The sequence below is a fragment of the Conger conger genome, chromosome 4, assembly GCF_963514075.1.
Source record: "Conger conger chromosome 4, fConCon1.1, whole genome shotgun sequence".
In the NCBI taxonomy this organism is placed as follows: domain Eukaryota; kingdom Metazoa; phylum Chordata; class Actinopteri; order Anguilliformes; family Congridae; genus Conger; species Conger conger.
The window spans coordinates 52,762,623-52,781,200 of NC_083763.1; positions in this window are offsets into that span (position 1 = coordinate 52,762,623).

Below are 18,578 nucleotides of genomic sequence, written 5' to 3' on the forward strand. Positions count from 1 at the left end.
TTTATCAGATGTGGTTCCATCAGCTTTCTGAAGCACTACGGTCACAACACAAGCAAGGACTCACATGAAGAAGAGTAAAGTGCTAAATGGTGTGGTAAGTAAATCTTAACGAATTTAGATGTCAAGTTAATGATCCCATTAGAAACAGTATTTCAATCATATGAAGTGCATTCATCAAATGTTAATCCATTGTCTTATCTGCTAAATGCATTAATAAAGGACATGAAAACCCGTATCACAGCACAAAAGTATCAATGGATTTAAGGTATTTTTAAAATCTGCATACAATAGGCTGTATAACTTCTGTAATACTTCTGAAATACTTCTGTAGACAAGACTAAAGTCCCCTTTATTGTTCCTGTTTCAGCAATGATGTCACTGGTAGAAAGCTACAATGTGTTGTGGGAGCTGTTATACCTTTGCACTATTGTCCATCATATGGAAACCAGATGATATGCTTATTCTTTTTAAAAAATATTGTATGCTTGATTTTGAAGGAAGCAAGCTCCTCTGAAGATTAATATCTGAAGAGCTGAATCTGTCCATCGCAATGTAAGAAAATAAATAGCTCTAATATAACCATAATCTACATAGTTTCAGCACCAATTACCAACAGTTTAAGATTTATATTTATGTGAATGTGTTATGATGAAGATTGAATGTGTTGTGATTTAACCTCCCTGTTTGGAATTCAAGGTGAATCTGACCATTTCTGAGAAAATATCCCTTTAAGATACACAGAGGTAAACATACACTGTGATTAGGCATTTATTAGACTTTATTTTCTATCTTCTATTGCTGTAACCTATGCACTTAGAGTTATGATGTGTTGTGTGTTCAGAAATTCTCTTCTGCATACCACTGTTATAATATATGGTTATTTGCATTACTGTCATCTTCCTGACAGCTTTGACCGGTTTGACCATTCTTCTCTGACATTTTGCATTAAGAAGGTGTTTCTGTCTGCAGAACTGCTGCTCAGTGGATGTTTTTGTTTTTTGCACCATTCTTCACACATTCTAGAGGCTCATATGTGCCTGAAAATCCCAGGAGATCAGCAGTTTGTGAGATACTCAAACCACCCTGTCTGCCACCAACAATCATTCCATGGTTAAAGTCGCTTAGATCAATTTTTTTCTCATTCTGATGGTTGATGCGAACATTAACATTGCATTGCACTGTTGCCACTCAATTGGCTGATTAGATAATCGCATGAATAAGTAGGTATAATAAAGTAAAAATGTTCCTAATAAAATGCTCGATGAGTGTAAATACACCACATAGAGATGCATGTATATGGCCAATAACATATGGATTAGCTTCACCCTCCACTGGTAAGACAAGGGCATTCCCTTTGATAGTGTATAGTAGTGCATTCCCTGTAGTTCCTACCCCCAACACTGAGCACTTTATTACGAACACTATACTAATACTGGGTAGGGCCTCCCTTTGCTCTCAAAACAATCTTCAATTCTTCATGGCATGGATTCCACGAGATGTTGAAAACATTCCTTTGAGATTCTGTTCCATGTTTCTGCAAATTTGTCAGCTGCACATTCATGCTACAAATCTCCCGTTCTACCACATACCAAAGGTGTTTTATTGGATTCAGATCCAGTGGCTGGGAAGGCCACTGAAGAACATTGAATTCATTGTCATGTTCATGAAACCAGTTTGAGATGACTTTTGCTTTGGGACATGGTGCATTATCATGCTGGAAGTAGCCATTCAAAAATGGGTACATTGTGGACATGAAGGGATGCACATGGCCAGCAACAGTACTCAAATAGGCTGTGGCATTCAAGCGATGATTGATTGATATTAACAGGCCCAACGCGTGCCAAGAAAACATTCCCCACACTATTACACCACTGCCACCAGCCTGGACTGTTGACACAAGGCCGGTTGGGTCCATGAATTCATGCTGTTGCTATCACATTTTCTGCTCACTACAATTGTACAGGGTGGTTATCTGAGTTACCATAGCCTATATCTGTCAGCTGTAACCAGTCTGGCCATTCTCCATTTACCTCTCTCATCAAGGCGTTTCCGTCCGCAGAACTGCCTCTCACTGGATGTTTTTTGTTTTACGCACCATTCTGAGTAAACTATAGAGACTCTGGAGAAAATCCCAGGAGATCAGCAGTTACAGAAATTCTCAAACCAGCCTGTCTGACACCAACAATCAACAAAAATCACTGAGATCACATTTTTTTCCCCATTCTTATGGTTGATGTGACCATTAACTGAAGCTCCTGACCCATATCTACATGATTTTATGCATTGTACTGCTACCACATGATTGGCTGATTAGACAATCACTTGATTAAGTAGGTGTACAGGTTTTTCTAATAAAGTGCTCAGTGAGTGTATATACCTCAAGCTTTAGATAATCAACTCACTACTAAGTAAATTTAGTTGATTTCTCACTTTGCGTGTTGACTGTTCCTGTCACATAATTGCAGTCTTAGAGATATAGAGTATTCTATATATAACTGTCAAGAAAAATTTGTTCTCCTTTACAGTAATTATTTTAAAGTGAATCTGAAGGTTATTCATAACATCTGTCACAGCTATCTAAAGATTTTTTGCGCAGATTTCTTCCCTTGCTTAAGGGCTAGCTCCATTTAGAATGAAAGGAACCCCCCCACCACCACCACCACCACCATTGTATAGACCACTTTGGTTGTGCCCAGCTGCCATTTTTTGCACTGTGTCACTGTCAGCCAATCAGCAGGAGCAGGTTATGGGATGGTTGCTGGTAGTTATATCATACATAGGGTTCTCTCAAAAGTCTCTCTAAAGTAGTTATTTTGTAAATGCCAGCACATTAAATGGAAATGAGTACCATAATAGAACACATTAATCTACAGTCAACACATTCCCTCCAACTCTACCATACCCATGTGTGATGTACCACGCATTGAAGAATGGGGAATCTACCCTCCATAAATATTTTACTGGCATAATTGCATTGTAATTATGTTTGCAATTTCACAGAGGTATGTGACTTAATTATATGCCTGAAATTGTTCCATTACTGAGTAATTATGTGATAAGGTTGGTTTAAGTTTGGAAGCAATTTTAGCATTTTTGCAAAACTCCAACATACCATATAAGTAACAATATTATGTTCTTCTCGATTGCATAACAAGGTGTATTTCACCTGCACTATAGGCAGAGCAAAGCATTTACTGTATGAGCAGTGTTGTTTCTATCTTCAGTAAAGTTTCAGCATAGCTTATTCATATTTTGGAGACAAATATTCAAAATGATGTACTATGTGTTTAGTTGTTAAAAGCTGGATTATATGGACCAAATTAATTACATTTGGGAAGCAGTCGGTGCTGTTATTTTGTGTTGCTGTGCAACTTTGACTTGACACTCTTCCATAATACATTTTATAAAACACATGTGGGGGTAAAGGATGCTTCCTTGGGCCACATAATTACTTAGAGGAGGAAGTACAGTACCACAATGCCACAGAGAAGTAAATATAAAGAGAGAAAATCACTTTCTTGGGCACGTGGCTTCGCCTCAAAGAACAAATGGTCTTTTCTTTGAAGTTTCAGCTAAAATAAATCATAAATCAATCTAGTATTGGCATCAAACTGATTTTGTTTCAGTATATAGCTGAGCTAACCTGCTCTGCAGCTGTTAGGAAATTGTTTCCATATACAAATACTTGCAGAAAAACATAGAAAACCTTATTTAGACTATGTTTTTTTCCCCCTTAAATGCTTAAAGATGATAATTTCAAACTTTCAGGAGTGATTTTCAACTTTTTTATACGCTGTAATCCTACCTCAAATTAAAAAAAAAATTTTATACGGTAAATAAATAATGAAAAACATATTTTGCAACAATTTGTCAGTTTTCATAAATTTTCCCAGACAGTCCACTGAGAAATGCGGCATAGGGTCAACGTACTTTAGATTTCCATCAGTGGGAGGCAGTCAGAATGTAGTGTGGGTGTAATTTGTCCATTAGTAATATTTCATGCCCACCCCACTTCCCGCTGCTCTGTTATTGGATTTGTGTAAATGTTGTATCAACTATGTTTCCTCTGATAATTTTGAGTCATGGATCTTCATTTAGAATGTACATCCTTGTCTCCATATGTCAAGGGTTGTGGTAGTGCCTCTGAAATAAATATGGGTATGATAGTGTGAGAAGATGTATGACATATAATTCGTTTTTATATAATTTGTATTAAATATAATTAGTTCCTGATAGCTGGAGGTATCCTATTTCAGCCTTGTCTGCCCCTTATCCCATTCTTAATCGCAAAGCACAATGCTAAAATGGAAAAGTGTGATCCTGCCTTAACAGGTCTGAAATAGTTTCTCTTCACATTACAATAGCATAGTACTATAAACGCTTTGACTTGCTTGATAGCCAGGGCTAGCCAGGGACAGCAGGCTGATATGAATGTCTTAATGAGAATTGTATCGTGGTTACCTAGACATTCAGGCTTGTAGAAAGACTGCATTACTAATGGAGAGGATGTTGTATATTGATTTTACCATTTACTGCAGAACTGTGGTGGCTTAATGTCACTCTGGAAAACAAGTATTGAGGAACCATGTACTGAAATAGCTTCCATTTAGAGTATCTACGTACGTACTGTATGCAGCCAGATTTTGTGAAAATTGCAACAAGTACCTCGAATCTGCATTTATAACCTGAATGCCATATTTGTTTTGAATTGTTTTAATGATTCTGCCATGTAGCTGTTTTTCTTCAAATGTTAGTTGAGTAAATGAAAAGAAAGTGCTCTTTCTCCTGACCTACAAAAGAAATGTATTGCATGTATCTGTGAAGAATTAAATTATTCACTGCTCTAAGGACTTGCTAATTGTAGGCTTCTTTCTAAAGAAGGGCAGCTACCGTCTTGTGAGGTACAGGCCAATGCGCAATACAACAGTATTGACCTTTCCTCTATTTAATCATCAGTTTAACCAGTAGCTAAATTATCTAGTAAATGTCATATGTGTTAAATGTGTAAAGCAAGAGCTATCTTTGTTTGATACAACTCAAACCATTTACACTTCTTATATATATATTGATATCCCAAGGATATCAATGATTCTGAAAAGTTTTACATGGAGGAATGGTCAAAAATCCCTCCAAATGTGTTCTCTAACCTTATAGGGGCGTGCCAATAATTGTGGAACCTGTTTTTTGGGGAAATATTTTTATTTGAAAAATGTGGTTAATGAGTATAAAGAGCAAATTTTCATATACATCTTGGTTACCCAGACTGTAGGAAGACATGTGGCCAGGTACCTTGACAGCACTGATGTGAAACTTTTCTGGGGGCGACATGGCTCAGGCAGTAAGAGCAGTCGTCTGGCAGTCGGAGGGGTCGCCGGTTCGGTCCCCCGCCCGGGCCGTGTCGGGGTGTCCCTGAGCAAGACACCTAACCCCCAAAAATGCTCCGCCAGTAACTTGCATGGCAGCCAATCACCGTTGGTGTGTGAGTGTGTGTATGAATGGGTGAATGAGAAGCATCAATTGTACAGTGCTTTGGATAAAGGCGCTATATAAATGCCAACCATTTACCATTCCAGTCCCACCCTCATCTGATGTGTAAGTTCTTATTTGGTTGATTCCATTGAATCATTAATAAAGCACACTACTTTGCACATGTTGGAACATAAAGCTTTTGTCAATAATTAAATCATTCTGCACTTCTTCTACATATTTATCAAAGGTGTCAATAATTCTGGAGCCCACTGTAGGTGTTCACATTGGTGACCCATGCAGGTCCGTTGTCCGTCTAATGTCAGTTTTTCCCTGATGAGGTGGTGGCAGTTGGTGAAGTAACGCAGCAGCTGACGGCTGGGGCGGAGCCAGTCAGACACTCTCCAATGGGAGTCCCCGGCTCCCCGCCACGCTGAAAAAGCTCAGGAGCCTCACCCCTCATTCCAGCAGCAAACACGCTCTGAAATAATACCTCCTCTGTCTGTCGCCACTACACTCAATGTTTACACAGTCTCGCAATGTCAAGTTTCTCCTTATGGCCAACTTAAAGTACAGTAGCCATAATTACTTAACAAGGGCAGGAAATTGCATTTTGTCTCGGCAGAGGAACGGTGACATGAATTACAGCGCCACATAGATATGCATGTTACTTTTGATGTAAATATAGGACGTGGCATCTCATTGTGTTTGAAATGACACGCATTCACACAGAAGAGATAAACATGCCCTCAAACATGCCGAATAAACAAAGCCGTCTTCAAATAGAATTATTGTTATTTTTCCACTGAGTTTACTTGGTTTATGTAGTCACAAACCATGTATCATTTAAACTTGGTACATGTGTCATAATTCTGGTCTGTTCACTCCATCAAGCTTCACTCCAGCCATGAGAATCGTTCAAACATTACAGCATTTAAGTCAATTATTAATAAGTCAAGTATCTCCAACAATTAAATATTTAGCCAATCATTTCACTGTCAATGCAGTTATTGTTTTAGACAGAGGTAATTCAACAGAAATAGTTTTTGGAGCTGTTCCCACTCTGTATACCCACGAAAGCAAGTTTCCCCTGTAAATTTACAGCGTATCAAATGTTTTGTTTACGTTCTCCTCTTTCAATTCTCCTTGAAACTGGCACCTTTTTTTCTGCTGAGGGGATGTGAAACCTGTAGGCCTGTCCTCGAGTCTCTGTTTCCACTGTCATTTTCACCTGTTGATACGAATCATCAGACTTGATCCCTGACCTGAAAACTAAAAGGCACTTTGAATTGACAACCCCGGCCCCACATGCCACCTACACAGCAGCAGGATTCCGTTTCACAGAGAGGGAGATAAACAACCCATTCAAGCTCCCTGCTGATGACAAGATGAGGCAGGAAACAGAGATGGCTTGTGAAGAACAGAGCCACACAATATCCCAGTCTGTGTGGCTGCACCATGGATTCTATTCGATTTTAAATACAGGAAGGGAAAATATATGTGAGACAAATCTTTGAATATACAATAAAGCTCATTCATTCCAAACACACACACATACACACACACACACACATTTAGCACAGGTAGTTTTTTTTAAACCTTATGTTTACAATTTTACATGGCAATCCATTTGGACATACAGTATATACTGCATATACGCTCTTTCTTGGGAAAAATAAACATTGTTAAAAACTCAGCCTTTGAGTTTCAGTTATATTTTTCATACAATAGGTACATTATTTTAAGGCATTACAATAGTGATATGCATTTAAGCACACAGTGATAAGATGCAGTTGCATAGATGTGTGAAACTGGTGTGAGGCAGCTTGCCCTGGAAAAGGCTGGATACTCGGCGAATAATTAATGCGATGGAACACAAGTGCAAGATATTGATCCTCAATGTGGCAAATGATCCACGACACTGCTGGCTGCCAAAGCTTGGTCATGTCAATTCAGTCCATCTTTCCTTTACTTAACCATATGGTATAACCTTTCAACCAAACTTTTATGTTATTATAAAGAATGAACTCCTCAGTGAAGATGGATATCAGTTTTGTGAATTTGTCAGAATTCATCACTCTCATAAATAATTTACATTACATTACATTACATTACATTAATAGCATTTGGCAGACGCTCTTATCCAGAGCAATTGATTAGACTAAGCAGGAGACAATCCTCCCCTGGAGCAATGGAGGGTTAAGGGCCTTGCTCAAGGGCCCAACGGCTATGCGGATCTTATTGTGGCTACATCAGGGATCGACCCACCAACCTTGCAGGTCCCAGTCATCTACCTTAACCACTACGCTACAGGCCACCCCAAATTTGAATTGTATGTGTAGCTTAATGAGTATAAAGAGCAAATTTTCATATACATCTTGGTTATCCAGACTGTAGGAAGACATGGGCCAGGTACCTTGACAGCACTGATGTGAAATTTTTCCAGTCCCACCCTCATCTGATGTGTAAGTTCTTATCCAGCCAACATTGACAACGTGACGTCTTCAAAGACATTTTACAATGAAGGCAACATATTGTGGAAAACTACATTTCCCTTCCTATGTGAATTATATAGGAATACATGCTATAAAAACAATGAGAAATATCAGTCCCCAAAGAAATCCACACATTTTGTACAAAGAAACATTAAAATGAGCCGTTTGGACTTCTGTCTCTTTATGACACCAAAACTATATGCTCACTTTCATATGTCCACCCACCTTGTAGCTGGGAGAAACAAGGGCTCAGTACAGATGCTGGACTCTTTCCTTTCACTTATTTTTCACATATTTTTTCTTTTCCTTGTGAAGGCAGGGAAACTGAGAAAACGTGAACACGGCAAATGGAATGTCCTTGCTCCTTCAAATGTCAGTTTGAAGCCACATCAGTTATAGACATGACATATGCATGGCAGATGAAGGGAGGACCAACAGGTTGATCATTTATACATTGCGCTTTCCAAAAATAATTACTTCCACTAATTATGCACTCATGTTTCCTTGTTCAAAGTAAGGTTTTCGGACTTCTACTTCTAGCTCCTAGAAGGAACATTTAGAAGGTCCTTAAAGATGGTGAAAAAATAAGCAATTGGAATGAGCCCAATGTTCAGTTTGTTGCCAAGCTAGCCAGCCAATCAGAGATTAATTGACATTAAGGAGGCTTAAAGATATAGTCACTAAAATAGCCTATTCTTGATGAAGCTCATGAGAGACACTGGGGAATGTAAAACTGGATGGAAATAGTTTTTGGTGCTTAAAACCATACTAACATGATGGCTTTATAAACAACTAAAACTATAAGTAGCAAGATTGCACGATAGAAAGGAAAATTATGCATTTTCTTCAGCATAGAGTAAGTATACAGAACACATATGAGTACAAGTCTCATTCATACTTCATATGAATTTCTGCAGCAGATCTGGGAATCTAAGTGTAAAGCATTCACGTGCAACAAAATGCAGAGCCTGGAGGTTTCACAAAGGTGATTTAGGCTGCAAGGCCTAGAGACAGCTTCTTGAATCAGTATTGACAATACAAGCACAGCTGCCAATTTGTAAACAGTCTGATAGTTTGTTACATGACCTCCTGCCCAGTCTCTCCAGAATTAAATATTGAAGATGAGGAGGAGGGGCTGAAGGAGAAGGTGAAAGGAGAATTTCTGGGTATAGGTCAGACTGGTGCCAAAAAGCTATGAAATCAATCCATAACAAAGCACATTACAGGCATAATGCAGACGCTGGCATTCATACAAGACATTTACATCAATAGTTTAATCTTTTTTGTTTAACAATGTTAATATGTGAATTTAATTTAATTTTAAATGGTTGTGATGGTAGTGATATTATTGCTGTTCTGAGAACTATTTTCCTGGTATAAGAAAAATATTTCTGGTAACTGATAAATAATATATTTTCACTGTCAATGACATTAGTTTGGATTTGAATCCCTTAAGTCTCACCGACCCAGGACTGGGCCTTGGCATTTTTTTTGCATTCATTAATTTTTTCAGGGGGCAATTTTCTATCACTATGGTAACAGGATATACTGTTTGAAAGCATTAAAACTCACGGTTCTATCTGTAAAACATATTTTAGGATACGATTGCTTTAGCAACAACAGTTCCTCATTTTGTCATTCATCATGTGGGTGGTAAAACAAGTGTGGGGGGGGACCTCATCTTCTCTACATTTTGGAAATCCATATACTACAAGAAATAAGGTAAGGTCAGTGTAATTTTCATGACAAGCGTCCAGCAAACCAAATGCATAATAGTTTCTCATTAAATGTGCTCGGAGAAACATACTTATAATAGAGGAATTATCATCGCTGTATACTTCTACAAAAGTTATTGTACAAATTCTATTATCTACGTTTTGTAAAGGCTCTCTTGAACATGATGAGCCAAAGTACAACCATCTCTGACAAGTATTTGTAACGTAGTTGCAGAGAAAATGTGATACCCCCATCCGAAAGAAAATTCAGTATAACTTCAGCTCAACAAAGAACCGACTACTGGCATATTATTGAAGTGATGACTAAAAAGCATTTTAGTTGATGTCATTACGTTTCCAACGGTGTATAATCTGTTTGGCTTGCATAAAACAACACAGCATTCTTTTGCCTGCGTAACGAAACTGTAGCATTTTCATTACTCACACGGAGTCTGTTGCGCTTTGGAAAAAACAGTTCTTGAGATTTTATGCCAAAGAAATATTGACATTTTACAAAAAATTAAACTTTTTGCGATGCCTACATCTAAATAGAGGACTTCCTTTGGAGGAGTTCCAATTAATCTCGGCTGAGTGAATATTTCTGAGGAAGACAGTGAAATCACCATTGACAATACAGTTGAGGCCATTTTCAGTGACATGACCCAATTTTATAACTGTGAGCATTTAAATCAGGGGTGTACAACAAGCTGGTTTTTGTTTCAATCAATTACCTTCACTTATTTTTCTTACAGCTCTAGAAATTACGCTGGATACACTAGTAATCTGCGGCTGTGGCTTCTGCATATACAAATGTCTGATCAAGATATTATTTAGATAATTAAAAAATTAAGAGCAAATCCTGAAGCAGATCACCTCTGACCTAAACACATTCTCAAAATATTTGATTATTATAAATAAGCAGCCAGCCTGCTATTGAATAATAAATACCATGTAAAATTATGCAATGTGTGTGACTTGTTGATGGGGGTTGGGTATTTGTATACAGGTATACAAATTATTTGGTATTATTGTGATTATTGTACTTATTTTTTTATGATCTTCTCGACCTGTTGCTATCTGAGGATAGCTACAAGGAGAGGGAGTTTGGGACAGAGAGGTAGGGGAGCATGACAGACAGGGAAGTTCAAATAATTTTTTTCAGGATAAAATGTTTCTAAGCGCACCAGCCACAGCTATAATGAACTGTATCCAGTCAAAAACAGAAAATCTTTTCAGTGAGAAAAAAAGGCTTCCACTTTCACTGTGTTTGAGCATCCTTAACTTTGTGTGAGTTTCAGAAGAGACCAAAAGTAGGCCCGTAGTCAAAAGGGCTGAAGTAACCATTTTATTTTGGGTCATTTTTAAGCTTGTGTAAAGAAAAGGGGCGATATTTAAGGGGTTAATTAGTAAGTCCAAGAAAGATATAATGTTTTCATTTGAATAATATGTGGAATAAATAAAATATGATATTGCATACATGTAAATGCATATACGTTTAACATGTTGCTGTGTTCAGTGTTACATAAGATTATTTGCATTTTTGGCATTTGAATTTTTATATTTATTTGTTTTTGTGAATCACCAGCGGCATAACATGTTCACAAGGGTGTATCTATAACACCCCACTGATATCAACAGTGATAAATCGTCCTTTTACCAAGAACTTTGAAAAGACATATTAATGGAAATGTTTTGGTCCATGAGTGCCTTTGTTCCAACTCATGAAATGCTTTTTGAAAAACAAGGGTGAAATAGTTTAGGTGAATTGTCTAGAAGTTACATTGACTTGGACACAACGATATTAATAAATCCTGTGTGTCATAAGTGATGGTCAGTAGGTCACATGATAGCCACAATAGTGAGCTGAAAGAGGTAACTTGTCAGCGATGGCCCCAGAGCAAATATTTTTGTGCAAATCGGGTAGAGCATGGGATCAGAGACACTTAGCCATTTATCTTTACTGCAGAGAACATCAGCATGGAGGTCACACAGCCCTTTCAAAGCCACAAATGAAGTGATTTACTTCCATGTCTCAGCATTAACAGACCACTTATGGCCATTACAATGTTTCAGTTCTGTTGACGAGTCTTGATTCGAGGCAAATTGCTCAGTCAGCCCTGCCTAATACATTGAGGTACTTTGTAGAGTCGGAAACATACCATCAAGTTTGATCAAAACAAATGAATAAATCAGACAGCCGACTAACAGTGAATGGAAACATCGCGACTTGGCTGCACTAAAACAGTTTGTTGCTTTAATTTCACTTTGGGTTATTGGCCTTAATACAAGACGATAACATGGAGTTATACCAAAGGATTAAACCTGGGTAGCTCTCTCTGCCAAACAACATAATTGATTTTGGGCTTCACTCTGTTCCACCTATTTGCACTTTAACTTATAATGCATCATTTACCTTCAGTAGTCATTGACTTAATGGTAGCGTACATAGCTCTCAATATTCCATTTATACTGCTCAAGCAAACGCAATCAAGTATTTTCTGGCAGTGCCTTGCCCAGGATCCTAACCTGCACTTTTCTATATTCATTTGTTATGAAGACAAGCAATGGAATATGTAATATGCACAATAGAGTAACAAATGGTAATTTAGACATTCCAAATGCAGTCACTTTGTATGGTGGTCCTTGTGTGCTGGGGAGTGTATGTTTTTAGGGAGGAAGAAGTTTTAGGGAAAAAAAGTTTTGGCATTGAGGATTCAGGATTGGTGTCCTGAATGCCAAACGCTACAGAAAAATGCAGGAAAGGCATCACTCAGCCTCCCAGACAGGCATCACAGGATAAATCGCTCAAATCAATTTCCCTTTCCTTTTGTTGGTCAGGAGCCTTGAAGAGCTCTGCATGCTGCTTTACTGACGTCACAACCATTCTGTCTCTCCAACAGGACGTGTTCCTTTGAAGAAAATGTCACAAAAATGGACATTGGAGATGTCATTGAGTCTATTTTTGAAACACTCTCTGCGGTGAATGAAGGGTATTTTTGTATTACAAACAAACAGATGTTGGTCAATTTGTTCCACATTCCCTGATAGTTAAAAATAAATGAAACAGCAATAGTAATGAGGTTGCTTCAAGGCTTTTTTAAGGCTCATATGACAGCAATGCTTTGTTTCATTTTGTCTGCTTCACTAAGTATCTCTAAAAGACAACAGCAAATTGAATTCACGATTGGACAGAAGCAAGATTGCCAAACTGAATCTTATAGTATGAGTGTTAAAGTGTGAAAATGTTGCTATGTGAAATAATTGCAATATTGCAGCAACAGTCTCAGCCTGCTGCTAGCCAGTCTGCTATAGCCATGTCATTATGACATGCTGGGTTGTCTTGGCAGAGCAATTGTTATTTTGCCTACAGGTGCTATGGTGATCTAATGTGTGGGTACATATTTGTGTGCACAGATGAGTCATTCCTTGCTGGGAAACATGTTGCCCACAGGGCGAAGTGGAAGGACATAATGCTGCCAGTGTAAGATTGGGAAGAAACATTCTCTTTTTGACCAACAAGACTAATATGCGTAGGGTCAATTTAATCATCCCAAGTGATTCATCTTCTTTTGTGATGTGTTTTTCATCTTTTTTTGTCATCTACAGAATATGTAGCAAATGGAAGAATGGAAGAACATAAACAATAAAAGGGAGAAAAGACACAAATTAAAGAATCATATTATTTTAATAATAATAATAATAATAATTATTATTATTATTATTATTATTAGTAGTAGTAGTAGTAGTAGTAGTAGTAGTGGTGGTGGTAGTAGTAGTTGTACTAGTATTATTGGTATTATTCATAATATTATCACAGGGTTTCAGCATCTGCAGTGTTTGGTCCTGTAATAATATAATAATAGTGACAATAGCAATAGGATTCTAGCACCAAAATCAATGGACCCACCAAAAACGACATTTAGGTCTCAGTGTCAGTCCCCTTGTTATTACTGCCATCTACTGGCATCCATCAGCTCGGAACACATTGAACCATTTATTTTCAGATGATAGAGAAGTACATGCCTGCTTTATTATACTGTATTAGTTAAAGCGTCTTTTTCCTGCACTCAAACATAAAAGGACTATATATATATATTGTGACTGTTTACTGAGCATTGTAAATTGATAAGATGAAAGTGAATTTATTTCACTGCTGCTCGGATTAATGTACTTTGTGAAATACTGTAACCAACCAGTGATCCTATATTGTAGGTGGCCAGAGTGCATTTGTAGATCTGAGTACATCTGGATGTGGGATATAATTAGAATATAATGAAGGCCAGTATACAGTACCGTGAAAAAGTGTTTGCCCCCTTCCTGATCATTTTGTATTTGTCACATGGTTTCAGATCCTTAGACAAAATGTAAACTATTTGAACTTATCATTTAATTTCTTTCATAAAAGAATTATCAAACACCCAAATCAACCCTGGGTGCACCACCTTAAGCAGCAATAACTGCCACCAAACACGTATAATTTCAAATTAGTCTTTCACATCACTGTGGAGGAATTTTATCCCACTTTTCTTCACAGAACTGCTTTAGTTGAAACAAATTCATTGGTTTGGTATGCCATTATCAAAGGAAACTTCAGAAGAGATGTTTTGGAAATAACAAGTGGTGAATATTTCCAGGAGTGACTGGACTGCCAAAATTCCTCCAAGGGCACAGTGACAACTAATCCAGGAAGTGACATATGTCCCAGAAGAACACCCAAAGACCTGCAGGCCTCTCTAGCCTCAGCTTAGTCATGACTCTACAATAAGAAAGATACTGGGCAAAGTAGCAAGGTTGAAACCACTGCTAACCAAGAGAAACATCAATGCTCATCTCACAATTGCAAAAATGGATCTGGATGACCCCCAAGCCTTTTGGGATAATATTCTATGGACAGATGACGGATCTTCTGTTGAGTACGGGTCCAATTATATAGTATATTGTGTAAAGCAATACAGCATTTCACAGTAAGAACATCATAACAAAAGTCAAACATGGTGATGGTGTGTGGATGCTTTGCTGGGAACTGGACAACTTGTCATTATGAATTCTGCTCTGTGCCATACATTTCTTATGGAGAATGTCTGGTCATCTGTCCATGAGCTGAAGCTGAAGCATAATTGGGTTATGTAACAAGACAATAATACAAAAATCAAAAAGCAAGTTCACATCTAATTGACTGAAAACAATCAAAATGAAAGTATTGGAGTGTCTATTCGAGTCCTGACTTAACTTGAAAAGAGATGCTGTGGCAGAATCTAAAAAGCAGTTCATGGTCAAAAACCTACCAATTAGTTTTTATTACAGTAGAGCAGAGGAGTGGATTAACTTTCCTGCACAGTGATATGAAAGACTGATATCAAATTATAGGATAGTGTTTGGTTGAAATTATTGCAGCAAAACGTGGTGAAACCAGTCATTAAGTGTAAGGGGGCAATTACTTTTCCACAGGGGTGACATGGGTGTTTGATAACTTTTCATTAAATCAATGAAAAAAATGTGTTTCGTGCTTCGGAAGTACTTTTTCACGCCACTGTACATTACATCAATCCTACTAGTTCTTTGTCACATCTAATCCTGACAACAGCATCAGAGCACCACCTATTGGTTAAAAGGGGTTAAAAGCCTGATAGAACAGCCTGATAGGTGGGGGTTGAGGATTGAGAGTGGGGGTTGGTCATTCTGCTCTGGTTTAGATAGATTTGTGCTGTGTGCAAATTAAATCCAAAAATCCCTCGGCTCTCATTATTGATTTATTTCAAATCCTTTTGACAGGGAGCTGCATCCACGCCAAGGTCTGCCAGGCTACATGTTCAGTGTTGTGTCTACTATTTGCTAACACACTGAAAATTAAATCCACAGCAAAACTGATTTCTGACAGAAATCAATAAATAACTGTTACATACTGGCATGAATTTAATTGGAATACATTAATAGAAATTATTAAAGTGCCTGAATACACTGCAAACATATGCTACATTCAGATGTAAAGAAAACTTGCAGGGATACTATAGGTCTTCAGGTAGAAATTTGCTTTGGTACTGGTACCTCAAATATACAGTTTGTATTCCCAGCTCCATTCATGATGGTTAATGATTGGCTGCCATGCAAGGCACCAACCAGCTTGGGGTTAAGTGTCTTGCTCAGGGGCACTTTGACACACCCAGGGCAGGATCTTACTCTGCTCTTACCACCTGAGCCAATGTCTCCCCATGAAGATTTTCATTCATATCAAATGAGAACTTGCTGGTGCTACAGGGGATGAACATGATGCCATCCCACTCCCACTCCAACTCTGCATAGACCCCAAAAGGATGAAAATAGCATTGAACTTCCAACATTACAACTCGCTCAAGTTTGAGAAGCTTGAAATCGCCCTGACACAATCAAAGAGGCTAGTCGTTCTGCGGAAGGTGAACAGTCTCAGTAGAAACTGACAGAGGCAGTGACAGAAATTCAGATTTATTTCAGTAAAGAAAAGGTAGGTGCCTCAGCAGTTTTTCCCAGCCCAAAGGCACACTGTGATTTCTTTTATTGCATCACACTTGCTGCATGCTTCTCAGCAAACACTTTGTATGATCTGCGACTGAATGCAAAAATGCATCTGTCCAATGATCAGTGACCTCAAATAACAGGCCAGTCTGCATATGGAAAGAGACAAATATTGATTACTTCTATATTGCGAAGAGACATAAGATTATATGTTCACTACTGAGGTAACTTATTGGGTCAAGAGAGATCATATGAGCTGTTTCCATAATTAGGAAGTGTCTTTATTCCCCAAGCAAAAGACCAACATGTGAGGTTATTAAGAATTTGAACATTCAGCATACAAAAATTGTCTTGAGGTTTGTAATTAAATTAAACTATTCCTGACACAGAAGGTGGAAGGTAGCAATTAAAAGTATTATTAATGGGGAAAGAACAAGAGAGCTAGCTATAACAGTGAATGAAAAAATAGTTCAAGGGCTTATGATACTCTTTAGACTGTAATAACCTGAAATTGCTGCATACAGTTATGAGTGTTTTGTGTCAATTTGTTTGGCAATCGGGAAGGAATCCAGTTTTCATCAAGATTGTAATCTTCAAGATTGTAATTTCCATCTCATATTACACTTCCAAGCATGAAATACCTCATCTATGTACAGTAACACTGGAAAAATGGCAGTAAGATCCACATGCAGTAAGTAATCAAAAGCAGCCAAACAGGTTTGTTGAGGGCTATGGATTTCCACAGATTCTATATTGATTTAGAATTTCTGCAAATATAGCATACACCGCAGAGACCACACATTTTGTAGCATCACATGCATAGTGAGAACGCAAAAACACATACAATCATCTCAGAATTTGATCAAATACATCATTAAACATGACTGCCACTGATTAATTTGACTCATTTCGTCAATGTTACAGTATGTATGCAGTAGCGCTTAAATTACTATTAAAGTATTTATGTCTTAGGCACTGACGTTCTCAGATTTTTGCATTGAACATAGTGGCTTCCATAGGCTAATTAAATAACTGATATATATTTCTAAATTCATTCAGAATTAGATAAACAGGGTTGTGCAGACATATATGAGCAATCGCAAGAAATTTGGTGCTGCCTCAGTTGGTCTCGGTATGGTAACAATATTACATTTTCTTGATATTTTCTCAGCAATCACCTGTTTGTGGGTGAAGTGACTTTCTGATCCAGTATGTTTCTCATATCAAATGGATCTTCTTGTGATGGGGCGGCCTGTAGCATAGTGTTTAAGGTGAATGACTGGGACACGCAAGGTCGGTGGTTCTAATCCCAGTGTAGCCACAATAAGATCCGCACAGCCGTTGGGCCCTTGAGCAAGGCCCTTAACCCTGCATTGCTCCAGGGAGGATTGTCTCCTGCTTAGTCTAACTGTATGTCACTCTGGATAAGAGAGTCTGCCAAATGCCAATAATGTAAAGTAATGATTTACACCAATGGAGTCATCAATATTTGTTTTTTACCTGCTTGCATAAACACAGAAATAAACAATAGGACAGGAACACGAGACGTGACAGGAATTAGACTAATTTATTCGTTGAATCGACTACTTTAAAATGAATTAAACTCCCCAATTCCAGACCATGTTCAGGTGCTTTCCATGCTCAGTTTCTTGGGGACTGGCACAAGTGGTGAAAACATGGCTGTCACCCTCCTGGGCAATTTCACACAATGTCTCACTTATAACTTTGCCAATGTAAAATCATTTTTTCTTACCTGTTCCATAGTATGTCGAACTCAAGACAGAGTTGACAAAAACAGCAATATCTTCCCAGGCTTTAGTCTTCCCTGACCCTGACATTCCACTGCTTACCCCCATTTCACCTAGGACACCGCACCACATTTTACACAAAAGCATTAGTTTGCTGTTGCTAATCTCTTTATGTTTCTCTGCAAGTACAATCAACTCCTTGTCCTGCAAACATCATCTATAGAAATGGCATGGCATGTAGCTGATGCACTTCATTCGTTTATTCATCTTTTTTGCCTCCCGTTTAATGTAAAATCATTAGATTTTTACCTGCTGCATAGGGCGTGGAACATGATGAAGAGTTTATAACAGCTAGGCTATATCTTGCCTGGCTTTAGGATTCCTGAGCTCAATCCACTGCTTACACTATGGAATACTTTTTTCTTTGGCTTGTTCCGCCATTAACATAATCTCCGCTTCAGAGAAGCTTTTTCCTTTAGTCTTTCTTTGGCTATTTATTTAAATAACTGAAATTCCAAGCTCCTTTACTCCTTTAATCTTTACTAATGTACATTGTATAATTTGTTGAGAACAAAATGACGTAACAACAGTCAAAGGAATTGAGGGCTGGATTCAAAATCACACCGAAAATCTAAGTAGGACATTGGGCCCTCATGCCACCCCAT